General features: G+C 43.0%; 1 pseudogene; it reads left to right on the plus strand.

The window, feature by feature from the left end:
* Positions 1–12,684: 12,684 nt before the first annotated feature.
* LOC149157463 (18S ribosomal RNA) lies at positions 12,685–13,768 on the plus strand (annotated as a pseudogene).
* The last annotated feature ends 1,515 nt before the right edge of the window (positions 13,769–15,283 follow it).

Consider the following 15,283-nt stretch of genomic DNA (forward strand, 5'->3'; position numbering starts at 1 on the left):
TGTAAAGAATGAGCAGGCAAATCATCGAGATAGGGTTGCACAATGTGCTTGATGTCATGAAATGCATAAGACATCGCCCGTTGAAAAGTGGCCCCGGCATTCTTAAGTCCAAAAGGTAATTTGCAATAAGCAAATGTCCCCCATGGACAAATGAATGCCGTTTTTGGTTGATCGGCAGGTAGAATATTGATTTGATTATAGCCTGAGAAACCATCCATGAAGGAAAACATCTCACTTCCGGCACAATCATCAATGATTTGATCGATATAAGGCGTAGGATAGTTGTCTTTTGGACAAGCTCGATTGATATCCCTATAGTCGATACAGATTCTTATTGTTCCTTGTTTTTTATTGACGGGAACAATATTCGATACCCAATCCGTTAACGGGATCGGATAAATGAAACCTGCTTTCAACAGCTTTTCGACTTCTGCTTTAATCGCAGCCGCTTTTCGAGGGTGAATCTGACGCAACCGTTGCCGAATGGGTTTAGCATCCGGGTAGGTTTTGATTTCATGAACAACAATGGCAGGATCAATTCCCGGCATTTCCTCGTAAGACCAGGCAAACACGTCGCGGAATTCTTGGAATAGGGCCTTGTAAGTTTGGATTTCTTTTTCAGTACATGCGGCACCTATATGAATGTTCTCCTCGATTCCGGGCTTCACTGAAATATCAATGGGAATAGTACGAGAAATATTCCCTAAATTCAGCTCTGAATCAGAATGTTTCGTTGGATCCTGAGCGTCTTTGACATATTCAGCGGTAAAGATAGATGAAAAATCATTTTCAAATGCATCATCCTTAGGTAAAAACGAAGATCTGTGATGGAGATCTTCCCATGGTAGATCATCTACACTTAGGATTTCGCGAAGTTGTTCGTCAGATGACACTTCTTCGGGAAACGTTATCCGTTCTAAGGGTGAGGTGAAAAGTGACTCTTCACTGACCACATTCATTTGGTCGGTTGAATGAAAGTCGGTAAAAGACATAAGAGCTTCATAAGCAATCTCATACGGACTCAACGGCATAACATCACCGAGTGAGTCTAGCTCAGAGTCAGAGGGAACATACCAAGGATCATCATAAATAATGTTTTCTGACGTGATCATATGAATTGTTGCGAACGAAGGGTCTGCATTGAGTGGAGGGAGAGGAAAAGTTCCCAGTAAACCGGAATCCTTAACTAAACCTACACCAATGTCCCTATAAGGGATTGTCGTTTTACCGACATGCTGGATAGTTTCTAAAGAGGTTGGGTCGGATGAAAAGTATGTCAGCTGATCAATAGTCACGATCTTACCGTTATGTGGAAACTTAATGACTCTGAAGACCGATGAAACGACCGCTGTCATAGCATATGACCAACTTCGACCCAAAAGAAGGTTGTAGTCTAGAGGGGCATCAACCACTTCCACATCCAGACTAACGGTTTTACCTTCGACCCCTATAGGCAATTCTTGTAGAATACCAAACGGACGGAACCCACGGCCATCAAAGGCCTTAAGGATGGTGGGGGATTGGTTCAACGAAGGAGAACCAAGCGATCTCCAACATTGAATCGACATAATACACGTAGAAGCTCCCTCATCAATCACAGTCCGATGAATAGGCCTGTTTTTGACTATCACTGGAATTTGGAAAGCCATTTGATGGGGGAGACGTGGTGTACTACTTTCTAGATCAAAGATCATTAGGTTCGGGTCCTGAACATCGACAGCTCCAATAGCCGACAAAAGCAATTTTCGTTGCGCTGGACATGATTGCAGCACTTCGAGTGCCGACATTGCTGAAGGTGAAACAGCTAAGTCTTCAACAATGTTGTAATTCTGGGCTGCTCTCGCATGTGGATTGAAAGCAGACCTTCGAAGTACACCCTTGGCGGGCGGCTTAATCACTAAGTCTGGGTTAGGTTTTTCGATCTGTAGTGGATCGGAACCAGGAGCTGAGGTTGATGGGTTAGAGTGAGAAGATTCTGCTTCCTTACCATCAACAGGAGCCTTACTACCATAATCTTGCGATCGAGTCGCAATCCTGACATGAGACATCATCAAAATGGGTTCTTCACTGGCATTCGAAGAAGAACCTATCATCTTATTCTCCTGCTCTGGAAATGGATTTTTTAACACAGCAGGAGTGGGAGAACCTTTGACTATTTTCACTACCTCGGCCCGATGAGGGCAGTCTCTCGTAAAATGATCTTCTTCACAAATAAGACAAGGATAGCGAGGTTTGCGCTTTTCGTCATTGGTTTCCGACTTTTCCGTTTTCTCCTTTGGAGCCTTGTCTGCTTTAGCCTTCTTCTTTCCTTTCTTCTTTCCACCGTTTTTGGATTTGGCCGTAGATGACTCTACAGCGTGAATGTCGGCGGTAAGTTCAGGAGGAGAAGACTCTCCTGTCGGAGAATCAGGCAAAGTGATAATTGGAGTATTGGAGGCCTTGGAAGACTTCTTCTTACTCTTCGTAGTCACGATACCGATCATACCATCAGCGGCATGAGATCCCGAAGGAGCAGCAGCGATTTGGTTTGACTTTGGAAGATCCGGAATTTTCTCATGTAACGTACCCGACTGAGTGTAAACTAAGTCAAGGTATTGTGCCTGAGCAATGACTTGCTCCTCAGTAACTACTCCGGCCTTAGCTACATCTTCAGTAATTCTTGGTAATAATGATTTGACAAACCATTCAGCTAAGATTTGGTCCGGGATAAAAACTTTCACTAATCTTCTTCGACGTCTCCACTCATGGATGTGATCAGAAATGTACGTGGATGTCGATTGTTTTAGCGAAGTTAATAACTCTGTACCATTATCGTATCTGACTGGTAACTGAAAATGAGTTAAGAACGAGGTAGCTAACTGGCTAAAGTTGTAAAAAGAGGCCCGTGGTAACTCAATGTACCACTTGGCTGCGAGACCAATGAGTGTACGCTGGAAAAGACGTAAGCGGATGGAATCATCTGAGATGGAATTTGATGCACACCAGAGGTGGTAAGTCATCACGTGATTAGACGGATCCTCTCCAGACTTACCTTCGAACTTGGGTATATCGCTGGGCAACTTATTTGGCATTGGCGGCCAGAACGGAAGATATTGAATTGGATCGTTCGTTAGGCGCGTCAAGTCGGGTAAATCTAAAGTTGCAATAAATGGTAACTGCCGGTTAGGATCTCTAAAACTCTGAGTCACAATACCAGCCCCAGGAGGAGGATATCCAGGATAACTAGGAACAGGAGTCGCATTGGGGATATTATATCCTCCTGGAAAACCAGGATTAACCGGACCGTACTGGGGTTGCTGAGGTGGTTGATAAGTGTACCCAGGATACGGTTGATACTGGTAAACCGGTTGTTGGGCAGCTTGCCCAGGTTGATACTGTCCCTGGTACGGAGGTTGAACAAATTGAGGTTGAGTAGTAACAACCGTACTTGTACCAGGTTGGCCTGCAGGCATCTGGACTGTGGTTTGAACCGTGGGTCCAGACAACGGTACAGATGTCTGAGGAGTGGTTACAGGGACAGTAGAAACCGGAGCTGCCGATACTCCAGATGTAAGCATGGTAGATGAAGCGGTAGTTGCTGCAGCCGTGTGAGGTGGAGTACTAGGTGCAATTGGCGGCTGAGTAACTACAGAAGTTACAGGGGTCTGAACACTTGACTGGACAGGTTGCGGTTGCTGGGGTGGACCAGGAACTGCAGGTTGTCCTGCTTGAGGTACCGACTGTATACTTGGTTGCGACATCTGTTGACCCTGTGACGGATCCCATGTTAACATTCCAGGGTATTGACTCGTAACAGGTTGAGGATACTGAGATCCATAGCCGTATTGAGGATAGGGTTGATAACTGTAAGGTGCAGTCCCATATGATTGCCCTTGAGGTGGTTGATAACCTTGACCAGGGTATTGACCCGTAGGTTGATAACCTTGAGGTAAATACGAATACTGGGGTTGACCTTGACCTTGAGGTTGGTATCCTTGAGGTTGATACCCTTGGGGTTGATACCCTTGGGGTTGCCATCCTTGAGGTTGCCATCCTTGAGGTTGATACTGATACTGAGGTTGACTTTGGGGTACATATTGAGGCTGGGGTTGATACCCTTGGGGTTGATACCCTTGAGGTTGCCCCCCAGTCACGAATGAAGTACCTTGAGGTTGCCCCCCAGGCATTAACGAAGGTTGCCCCCCAGGCGGTAATTGGCCACCTTGAGGTTGGTTAATGGGAGTTGAACCTGACATCATATAAACTTCACCTATACTCAATGGTACATTACCACTGTTTCCAACTAATAACCCATGATCAACAGGTTGAGGAGATGCTCCCGCAAAGGTACCAGAAAGTGATTGATACCCAGTAGGAACAGAAGGACCGCCATGTAAAAATGATTCAGGACTTTGTGAAAACACAGATGACTGACCAGACATATTTACAGGAGAATGAATTCCTCTAGGTGGAACCGGAGTACGAGGTGTAGAAAAACCTACTGAGTTGTCTAAAAAATTGGTTAATGCAAGGTACCAAGATTCACTTCTAGGAGGACTGTAAAAGATGGATTCACGCTCCCTTAGATCAAGGGTAATTAGATCTTCAGAATCAGAAACGCCTATTTCTTCCTCTGGAACAAGTTCTTCTATAGCAATTAATCCAACAGGAAGATTTTCGGTGATAATTCTTTCTATTCTTGGTGAATCAGGAACACTAGGAGTTGGAGTAACAGGTTCTGAAATTTCAGGTTCTTCGCCTGTTTCACTGGCAGATGAAAAACTACCAGCAAGCTCGGAAACTGTAACAGCTTCGGGATTGTAACCTGTTTCTAAACTTTGGTAATCTGGATGGACTACCAAGGAAGATTCTCCTTCTTCAGGTGATCCTACTCTACTGCCACTAGGAGGAGTTACAAGGACCTTTAACCCTTCTAAATTACCTGGGTCGTCTCGAGGAGGGGATCCCCTAAGTCTACGGGATCTTCTCAACAATTCGGCCACAGAAACAACTTCAGGAGACTGGCCCGCAATTCGACGGGACCTTCTCGGTAATTCCGCCACAATTAAAGATTTTAACTACAACACACGAAAACAAAGTAAAAAATTTCAAATCAAACCACCTAAAGTCTTCTAAAGAACCAATCAAATTTGAAGCACACGCCTAAATAATCTAGAGCGTCAAACCACACACAAACAGTAGTCTTCCGGACCAAAAACGCTAGTTGGTGATTAGGCCCAACCTCGCAGGATTCAGTACAGAAATAGTGGGTGGAACAGTTACCCCGGCAACCTGCTTAATGAATAGACTGGACCAAGTTCCTCCACTTTAACCGTCTCGAAGTGAAGCGAACCCCCCAGAAAATCCAAGTGAGTATAACCGACGTCTGCTCCAGGTACAGTGGGACCTTCCCTCCACCGTCACCTTGGGTAGAATCCTAGATATTATGGCCACTAAGGTTACCAATCACAACAATTACACCTGGGGGAACAGTCTAAACTCCGACAGCACGCAAGGGCAGAGTAGCAAGCTCCAATCCCCTTACCGGCTCCTTGACAACAATCCAAGGTTTACCGATAAGTGACCCCTGGCTCCTCGACAATGGTTAATCCGAGGTTTACCGTTTGTAATACGTACTGCCTGGCGTCGTTCCCAACGAGGGAGGAATGATCCCCTCACTGGTTCGGACACGAGCTCGTGTTTCTCCTTTAAGAGGAGCTTTCCCAGAATGTAACTGAAACAATTGGATTTGTTCTACTCAAGATAGACTATCTGTTTGGTTTTGTAGTCTTGGAGAGTTAAGTACTCACCTACTCCAAGACCCTAGCCTAAGCTATGTTGGTGCTTCAGAGCCCTAGAAAAATAAAGATTACTAGATTGATTTTAATTTAAGCGTTACTTTTAAGGTTGTTTCTTAAGTCAAAAGGTGATGGAAGTGAAACTAGTGGTGTGTTGACTCGACTCGAAACCACTACAAAATGCACCTAGAATGATTTATCCACTACTTTACTTTTTCGATGAATTGCTTAACTAAAAAGTTGAGAGAATGCAATCTTTATAAAAGCAACTTCTTAATTGAAGACAATCAAAGAAACAATTCGTTTTTCTTTTCCAATCATAAAAACATAACCTCTCTTTACATGCACGAAAAAACTCTTTTCTTCTTTCGAAAACAAAAAGCTACTTGAAACAAGACTTTTTAAGAAGATGTTTTTGTATTTTTCTTTTAATAAAACAAGTAAATCTAATGTAACCAAAAAATCAATCTTAACAACTCTTAAAATCTATGAAAATGCACTCATAAGCAAACTAAAGGCAAATTTACTCTAAGCAATCTTAACGAGGCCAAAACTAACAATGATTATTTCTAAGGTGTTTTACTTGATCACAATCAAATCAAGGACTAGCTTATTGCAGAATCAAAAACTAGCCAAAACAAAACTCTAATCTTTTTGTTCTTTTTGTAAAATGGAAATCAATACTTTATAAACAAGTAATTCGAAATTTGACCCAAAACAACTCAAATGGCAAGTTGCTCACAAAAGGAGACTTTACGACAGGCCCGACTTCTAAGAAGGTTGACTAACCAGAGAGATCTAAGGCTGGACAACTTTCTACTATCAAAGTCACTACAAAGCCTTCCCAAAAATCAAACCCTAGGTCTAAACTTCGTTGAAAACCACTAAAACACTCAAAGCTCACAAAACTAGTTCAGGTGAAAATTCTTGACAGGGTACTAAAGGATCTGGGCAGAAAACACTAAGGAAAAACAAAATCTAAAAGCAAATTAAAGCAAAAATGGAATTTTCTTAAGTTTTACAGGAAGACGCAGGCAACCCGTTGTCACAGGTGCGGCCCCGCTCTGTGCAGACGGCAACAGCGCGTCCAAAGACGCACTGTGCAGTACTAAGAGGGTGCGTCCGTCTGGAAAAATGAAGAAAAACCAAATCTAACTAAATCTAAAGCTAAGCCACCCAAATACTAATTCTCACAGTCAAAAACCAGAAAATAAAAATGATTTTCTCAAAGCAAAGTTCATATAAAGGAAAAGACTCTCTCATTAATGGATTCCCCAGCGGAGTCGCCAATTTGTCACACGGATTCTGTCAAGGGTGCGGACACGACTGACCTTCCTAGAAGTCTAAGACATTCTAATGACAAACAAGACAAAATGGAGTGATCTTTCTCTAAATACACCTTTTACAACATGAAAACTACAAGTGTTTAGGCTTACCTTATTCCAAAACGCTGTTGTTGAAGTCCGTTCTTGACGATCCGGATGAGCTCCTCCTTCAAGTCAATTCCTGCAACCACAAACAATCAAACAATTACCAAGCACTTGCATTTCATATAGTAAAACATATATTCAACATGCAGACCAAGGAACACATGAAATAACTCATTAACACAAGCTATTGAGAAAAATAAACCAGTTTGTATTAATAACGAAACAAAGAAACTCTTACAACCTGGCCTTGGTGTTGTGCAAGTTCCTCCCAGGGTCCATCAAGGGTTTTCCTCTACTTTGACAAAGCTCACCCTCTCCCAAGTAGAATCAAGTGAAGACAATCTCTCCTCACAAAGGCTCTAATGGAAGACCTAAATCCTGCAGCATTTACCCAAAGAAAATGTATAGCTCCAACCTCTTCTCCTTCTGGCTCAATGCCTTTATTTATAGTGCTGTAAAGAGGTTATTCATGTCCACTATCAATGGGATCATCCCCCTCTATGGGTGGGATAGCTCCCTTATTGATGGGATAAGTTCCCCCTTAATAGAGATACATGAACCAACTGGAGGCGCATCCATTTCATCAAACCGACCTCTAGAATGTTCTAGAAGTAACCACAAGTAACTTTTTCAAGATAAAACTCGCGCATTTTGCCTTTTACAGAGGGACGCACCTGTCCCTTAACATACAGAGCGTCCATGGACGCAGATTTTGTGAACATGGTCAGCGTCCCCGCAGGTAAGGCTAGAGAGAACCTGCGACCCCAGAGATAAACATAGTTTTTACAAGACTTTTCTCTCTTCTTTGAGTTTGAGATGGATAACAGAGGCATGAGACTTGCCTAAGAGGGTAGCATGACTGTTGATTTGAGCCATACTAACTGTAAGTAGTCAAGGTGACATTTTTTAGTGTAACAGCATGCCCACATAAAAAATACTAAGATGTGACCGATGGTGTGCCTTGTGCACATTCATGTGGCCCATTTGCTTGTCTCTCCCTTGTGCCTTTGTTTTAGTCACGTGTGGGTGCCCATGTACACTTGTTCAGGCAGGTTGGGTTGCGTTGTATGAGGGAGCCCATGTAAACTTGCTTGGCTGGGTCAGGTTGGGTCGTGTGAGGGCACCTATGTAGACTTATACAGGCGAGTTGGGTCATGTTGTGTGAGGGCGCACCCAGGCACATGGACCAACATAAAAAATGCTAAGTTGTGCCCAGGGTTAGGCCTTGTGCACATTCATAGAGTCCATTTGGCAATATCTCCCATGTACCTTCATTTTCCATGTAAATGTGTTTAGGCGAGTGGCTTGAGGGTGCCTATGTAAACTCATTCAGGAAGGTCGTTTGAGGATGCCCATGTAATCGTGTTTGGGCAGGTCATTTGATGGTGCCCATGTAAAATCATTCAGGCGGGTCATCTGAGGGTGCCTGTGTAATCTCATTCGGGCCGGTCGTTTTCCATGTAAACTCATTCATTTGGGTCGTTTGAGAGTGCCCATGTAAACTCATTCAGTTGGTTCGTCTGAGGGTGACCATGTAAACTTGTTCTGTCGGTCATTCCGTGTGAGGGCATGCCTAGCCACAAGTGCATGTATAAAAAATGCTAAGTTGTGACAGAGGGTGGGCCTTGTGCACATTTGTGTGGACCGTTTTCTTGACTCTCCCTTGTGCCTTTGTTTTGATTAGGTGTTGGAACCCATGTAAAATCATTCGGGCAAGTTGGGTCATGTTGTGTAAGGGCACCCATGTAAACTCATTTGGTTGGGTTGGGTCGGGTCAGGTCATGTGAGGGTGCCCATGTAAACTTATTCAGGTGGGTTGGGTCGTGTCGTGTGAGAACGTCCATGTAAACTCGGTCAGTCAGGTTGTTTGAGGATGCTCGTGTCAAATTATTTGATTGGGTTGTTTAGTGTGAGGGCATGCCCGGGTACACGTGCCCATCTCAAAAATGTTATGTTGTGACCAGGGGTGGGCCTTGTACACGTTCGTGCTGCTCGTTTGCCTGGATTTCCCTTATGCCTTCATTTCAATAGAGTGTGGGTGCCCATGTAAACTCATTTGGGCGGGTCGGGTTGGGTTGGGTCAGGTCATGTGAGGGTGCCCATGCAAACTCGTTCGGTTTGGTCGGATCAGGTGTGAGGGTGCCCATGTAAACTTGTTTGGGCGGGTTTGGCGGGCTTTGCTTTCTGTGTGAAAAGTAGGCTGGTAATTGAGATGATTACTCAGTTCTGCCTAAAGGATGGCCTTGGGTAATTTGTAGGGTGTCTGATTTTCATATTCTCTTCATCCCCACTTGGTAGCACATAAGGGGTAATGTTTGCGATGCTCGTCTCGGTCCCTCAATAAGCTCTTAGTGTGAAAGGTGAGTTGATAATTGAGTTTTTTTTTTCAGGTTTTCTTAAAGGATGGCCTTGGGTCATTTGTAGGGTGGCCGATTTTCATCTTCTCTCCATCCCCACTCGATATCACATGAGCAGTAATGTTGGCTATGCTCATCCCAAGAGGCATATGTGAAAAATCCCCTTCTTCTCTCTAAGTTCTTGGAGTTGTATGGGTTGTTGTGGTGTGGCTCCCTAGCTCGTCCCGTTCCCTCGTGCCCATCCAAATGATAATAGTTATAGTTTTTCTTTTCATGTGAATGGTGGGTTGGTAATTGAGTTGTTTTTCTGGGTTTGCCTGAAGAATGGCCTTGGGTCATTTGTAGGGTGGCTCATTTTCATCTTCTCTCCATCCCCACTTGGTAGCTCATGAGCAACAATCTTGGCCATGCTCGTCCATGAGGCATATGTGAATAATTCCCCTTATTCTCTCTAAGTCCTTAAGAGTTTTATGGCTTGTTGTGGTGTGGCTCTCTGGCCTATCTTGGTCCCTTTTTCCCATCTAAATGATACAAGTGATAAGTTTTCTTTTCTTGTGAAAGGTGGGTTGATAAGTGAGTTGTTTTTTCGAGTTTTCTTGAAGAATGGCCTTGGGTCACTTGTAGGGTGGCCGATTTTCATGTTCTCTCGATCCCTACTCAGTAGCACATGAGTGGTAATGTTGGTCATGCTCATCCTAGGAGGCATATGTGAACAATTCACCTCCTGCTCTCTAAGTTCTTAGAGTTTTATGAGTTGTTGTGGTGTGGCCCCTTTCCTCGTCTTGGTCCCTCATGCCTATCCAAATGATACAAGTGATATGTTTCCTTTTCATGTGAAAGGTGGGTTGGTAATTGAGTTGATTTCCTAAATGATGGCCTTGGGTCATTTGTAGGCTAGCTGATTTTCATCTTCTCTCCATCCCCATTTGGTAGCATATGAGTGGTAATTTTGGCCATATTCGTCCCCGTCCCTCGTGCCCATCTGAATGATAAAAATGATAACTTTTCTCTGCGCTCCTTTGTGTCTTCGTTGGTGTGGTCCCAGATGGAAACCCCAAAACTCCTTCATGCCTATGTCGCTATCATGCCCCTTGGTTTTTTGGAATAGAATATTTTGATTGGGCTAAGCAGCCATGTGTGGCTCCATTGAAATTGGCTCCTTGGTATATTGTTCACCTCCTCCCTATTTGGTGGGGAGGGGTTTTTTTTTTTTTGTGAAAGGCAGGTTGGTAATTGAGTTGGTTTTTCGGGTTTGCTTGAAGAATGGCCTTGGTTGTTTGTAGGGTGGTTGATTTTCATCTTCTCTCCATACCCACTCGGTAGCACATGACCAGTAATGGTGTCCATGCTTGTCCCAGGAGACATATGTGAACAATTCCTCTTCTACTCTAATTTCTCAGAGTTGTATGGGTTGTTGTGGTGTGGTTCCATGTGACGACTAGCCTCTTCATTACTCCGCTACTTATGGTGTCAGTTTCTTGTGCGTGTACTCTTTCTATGTTGGCATTGTTGGTTGAGATGCATACATTTAAGAGGAATGTGGAAGGTTTTTAGCTGAAAACCACCTACCCCCTCTTGCATGCTTTTTCTATCATGCGATGTGAGAAGTTGTTCTCCTTATTGTAAAGTTAAGGCTTGGCATTCCTTTCAATGTGCACAATCATCTGTGGTTTCATTGGCTTTGAGGCTTTGATAGATGTAGTGGTCCATGTGTTTGATCGAGTGGTTGTATTTTTCCTTGCATCTCATGTCCACGATAGACTTTTGCGGTTGGAAATGTTAAGTCAGAATGTTTATGGGTATTTGTTGTTTCAATTGTGTATGTGATCATGGTCCAATTGGGAGGAGGCTTGCTATATTAATGGTGGGGGATATTTGGAAGAAGGATTTCGAGGTGGAACACTTCGACCTCCCTCATCTGTGTGGAGGTGGCCGTAGTGAAAAGTATTCATTGTCCAATTGGTAAAGTTGTGGGAAATCTCCTAGGTTTCCTATACGTAGGGTGCGTGGGGTGCAGAGTTGCCCAATCCCTCCTCCTATTTGTATATGTTATTGTATTGTGTAGCGAGCCTCTTGATTTGCATTTATTTTCTTCCTTTTCATTCGCATTATGGTTTCTGCTAGCAGTCAAGTGATCGAGGTCCACCATTGTTCAGGTGGACTCCTAGGTGGCCTCGATGCAGGGAGGGGACGGTCGAGGGGCATTTCTAAGAGTGGATGTGGGCTTGGTCAGCCATGCTTTACTTCCTTCCTTTGCCTTTGCATTGAGGCTGTTGTAGTTGATCATGTGATCAAGGTCTATCATTCGTGCTATCCAGGTGGACTCCTAGGTGGCCCATGTGTGAGACAGGGAGGGTTGGGGGGCATTTCTAAGGGAGGTTGTAGGCTTGGTTTGTCTTGTATTATTTCCTTCCTTTGCCTTTGCATCGAGGCTACCACAGGAAATCATCTAATCGATGTCCACTATTGTTGCTTTCTGGGTGGACTCCTAAGTGGCATCGATATAGGGTGGGGAGGTTTGTATGGCCTCTCTAAGATAGGATTTGCAGTGGGTCATCCTATTTTTATTTCCTTCCTTTTCCTTCTTATCGAGGCTACCACAGGCAATCGAGATATCGAGGTCCACTCTTGCTGTTGTCTCGTTGGAATCCTAGGTCGCCTCGGTGTGGGGCAGAGAGTGTTGGGGCTCATTTAGAAATATATAGGTTACATAGTTGGTTATTCTCCATTTAGTTCCTTTGCATCGAGGCTACCATAGGGGATTGAGAGTTTGAGGTCCACCATTGCTTCTGTCTGACAGGACTCCTAGGTAGACTCGGTGTGGGGCATGGAGGTTTTTGGAGGCATTTGTAAGGGAGTGGGTGAGTGATTTCTCATTTTATGGTTGGTTGGGGCATGTTTCCAAACTCCAAAGTGGCCTTGGTGAGTTGTGACTCGATAGGTCCACCCATTTGTATGACATTTCCTTAGCATGTTGTGTGTGTGTTTCCTTCTTGGGATTCAAGAGGTGCAAGGCATAAGAGTTTTACATTACATTTTCATATCCCTTTGACTTGATGCATGTTCAAGTTGGCGCTTGGTAAGAGAGCACCCTCAATTGCCTTTGAAGTGGGAGGGTGTTATCCAGTTGATCTGTCCATTAGTCATATGCTTGTCTCAAAGATTAAGCCATGCATATCTAAGTATGAACTAATTGAGACTGTGAAACTATGGATGGCTCATTATATCAGTTATAGGTTTTTTGATGGCACCATACTACTCAAATAATTGAAGTAATTCTAGAGCTAATATGTGAACCAATTCCCGACTCTCTGGAAGGGATGAATTTTTTAGATAAAAGGTCGGCGAGGCTTGCCCTCTTCTCCAGTGAGTCATGATAACTTGACAGATCACACAAACCTCGTGTTGGCAATGCTTCATTCAAATTTCTTCCTTATCAAATTTTGATGGTAGGATAGAGGCCTACCATGGTGGGGACAGGGTTTGATTCTGAAGAGGGAGACTGAGAAACGACTACCACATCCAAGGAAGGAATCAAGAGCAAAAATTACCAAATCTTGACATGGGGAGGTAGTGACAATAAATAAAAATATTGGGCTCATCGAGTCTGGTAATTGGAATCAGTACAATCTAAATCCATTAATGGGGATCAATTGGAGGGCAAGTCTGGTGCTAATAGGCACAGTAATTCCAGCTCCCATAGCGTATGTTTAAGTTGTTTCAATTAAAAAGCTTGTAGTTGGATCTTGGGTCGTAAAGTTCAGTCTGCTTACTCGGTGTGCACCTACCCTTTCATCCCTTTTGTCGGCAGAATTCTCCTTGCCTTGATTGGCTAGGTCGCAGATTTGACGCAGTTACTTTGAAAAAATTAGAGTGATCAAAGCAAGCTTATGCTGTGACTACATTACCATGGAATAACATGATAGGAATGTAGTCCTATTGCATTAACCTTCGAGACTAGAGTAACGATTAATAGGGACTGTCAGGAGCATTTTTCTTTCATTGTCAGAGGTGAAATTCTTGGATTTATGAAAGACACACCACTATGAAAGCATTTTCCAAGGATGTTTTCATTAATCAAGAACGAAAGTTGGGGGCTCAAAGACAATCAGATACCATCCTAGTCTCAACCGTAAATGATGTTGACCAGGTGTTGCACTAAAAATTGTCACCTTGACATTCTGCAATCTGTGTGAGTCCATTACCACTCATACCTTCCTCTTTTGCAAGTCTTAAGCCTCAGTTCTCCATACCAAACCTTGAAAGTAAGATAAAAGCCCTAAAAGTCTTTAAAACTCTGGTTTCACACTTTCTCTTTGCATTACCTGTGGTCCCACACCTAATGGTCATGTCCCCTGCACACCTGACCGCTCTGTCCATGTGTTATAGGTGTGGACCCCTATAAAGGTTAAAAAGGCATGAGTACATTCTAAAAAACTCACTTGCAATCATTTCTAGAAGCTTCTGGAAAGAATATTGAGGTGGCAAGTTTTCTCTTCTAACGTTCATGGACTCCATACCTTAAGGAGCTAACCCCTTGATGTGAGGAGCTTATCCCTTTGAAGGAGGATTATATCCCTTCATAGATGGACCTGTAACCTCCTCCTTTGCACTATAAAATGAAGCATTGGGCTGGTTACTTAGGAGGTTAGAAGCTGAACATTTTTGAGGTGAAATGCTACTGGAACTTAATCTTCTTTAGTTGAGCTTTTATGAGAAGAGATTACATACCTCTAAGATCTCATTCGGAAGAGTGCAAGGCCTGTCAAAGTAAAGGAAATTCCTATTTTGGACCCCAGGAAGAGCTTATTCAACATCAAGGATGAAAAGGTTGTAAGGTTCTTCTACTTCAAAGTTAATGCAAATAAGTTTGTTTTTCTCAATAAGTTGTTCATTAATGGTTTATTTTATGGATCCCTTGATCACCATAATAGACATGATTTACGATATTTTCCATGCAAGTGTTATTTGATGTTTGCTAGTTTTTGATTGTAGGCCTTTAAAGATAACTCTTTCGAACAATTGAGGGATAGCTACAACGAACAAGCATTGGATCTAAGGTAGGATCTTAACACCTCTATAGACTTTATTTGTAAATTGCATATGTCTAGAGAAAGATAGATTTTTTTGTTTGTTTTTTGCTAGATTATCTTGTGATACTAGGGAGATCAGTCTTTTCTGCAAGATTGATTCATCCGACCAACAAATTGGCGACTCCGCTGGGGAAAGAATTTGATTTTTTGTTTTCCTTTGTTTTGACTTGAGAAAAGTGTTTTCCTTTCTGGTTTTTGATTGATGTATACTGGCTTGGGTAGTTTTTAAATCTAGGAGTATTTTTTGTTTTTTTTGAAGTTTTCAGGGGACTGCACTTTCTCTTCATAGGCAGTGCGGGCATCTCCACACTTTTCCTTTAGTAAACAAAGCGGGACCACATCTGTTACTTCTGGAGCCTGTGGACCCTATAAAATGTTTTGACAAACCTAAAATACCTTTTTCCAGTTAGGTTTAGGTTTGATTTAGAAGCTTTAGGGTCTACCCAGATCTGTGTTTTTCTTGTCGAAAACCTCTTGTCAGTGAGTTCCGATAGTATTTTTGTTTTAGATGATTTTCTAGAAGTTTTACATGCTTGGAGTGATTTTCACTTGGTCTCTATAATGACTCAAAGATTAGAAGCTTGAGAAACCTTAGATTACCTTGGTGTCTTTTTGTCTTCTTGATG

The sequence above is a fragment of the Pinus tabuliformis genome, chromosome 5_2, assembly GCF_031772625.1.
Source record: "Pinus tabuliformis cultivar Carrire ecotype Pingquan chromosome 5_2, CPIR1, whole genome shotgun sequence".
NCBI classification, from domain to species: domain Eukaryota; kingdom Viridiplantae; phylum Streptophyta; class Pinopsida; order Pinales; family Pinaceae; genus Pinus; species Pinus tabuliformis.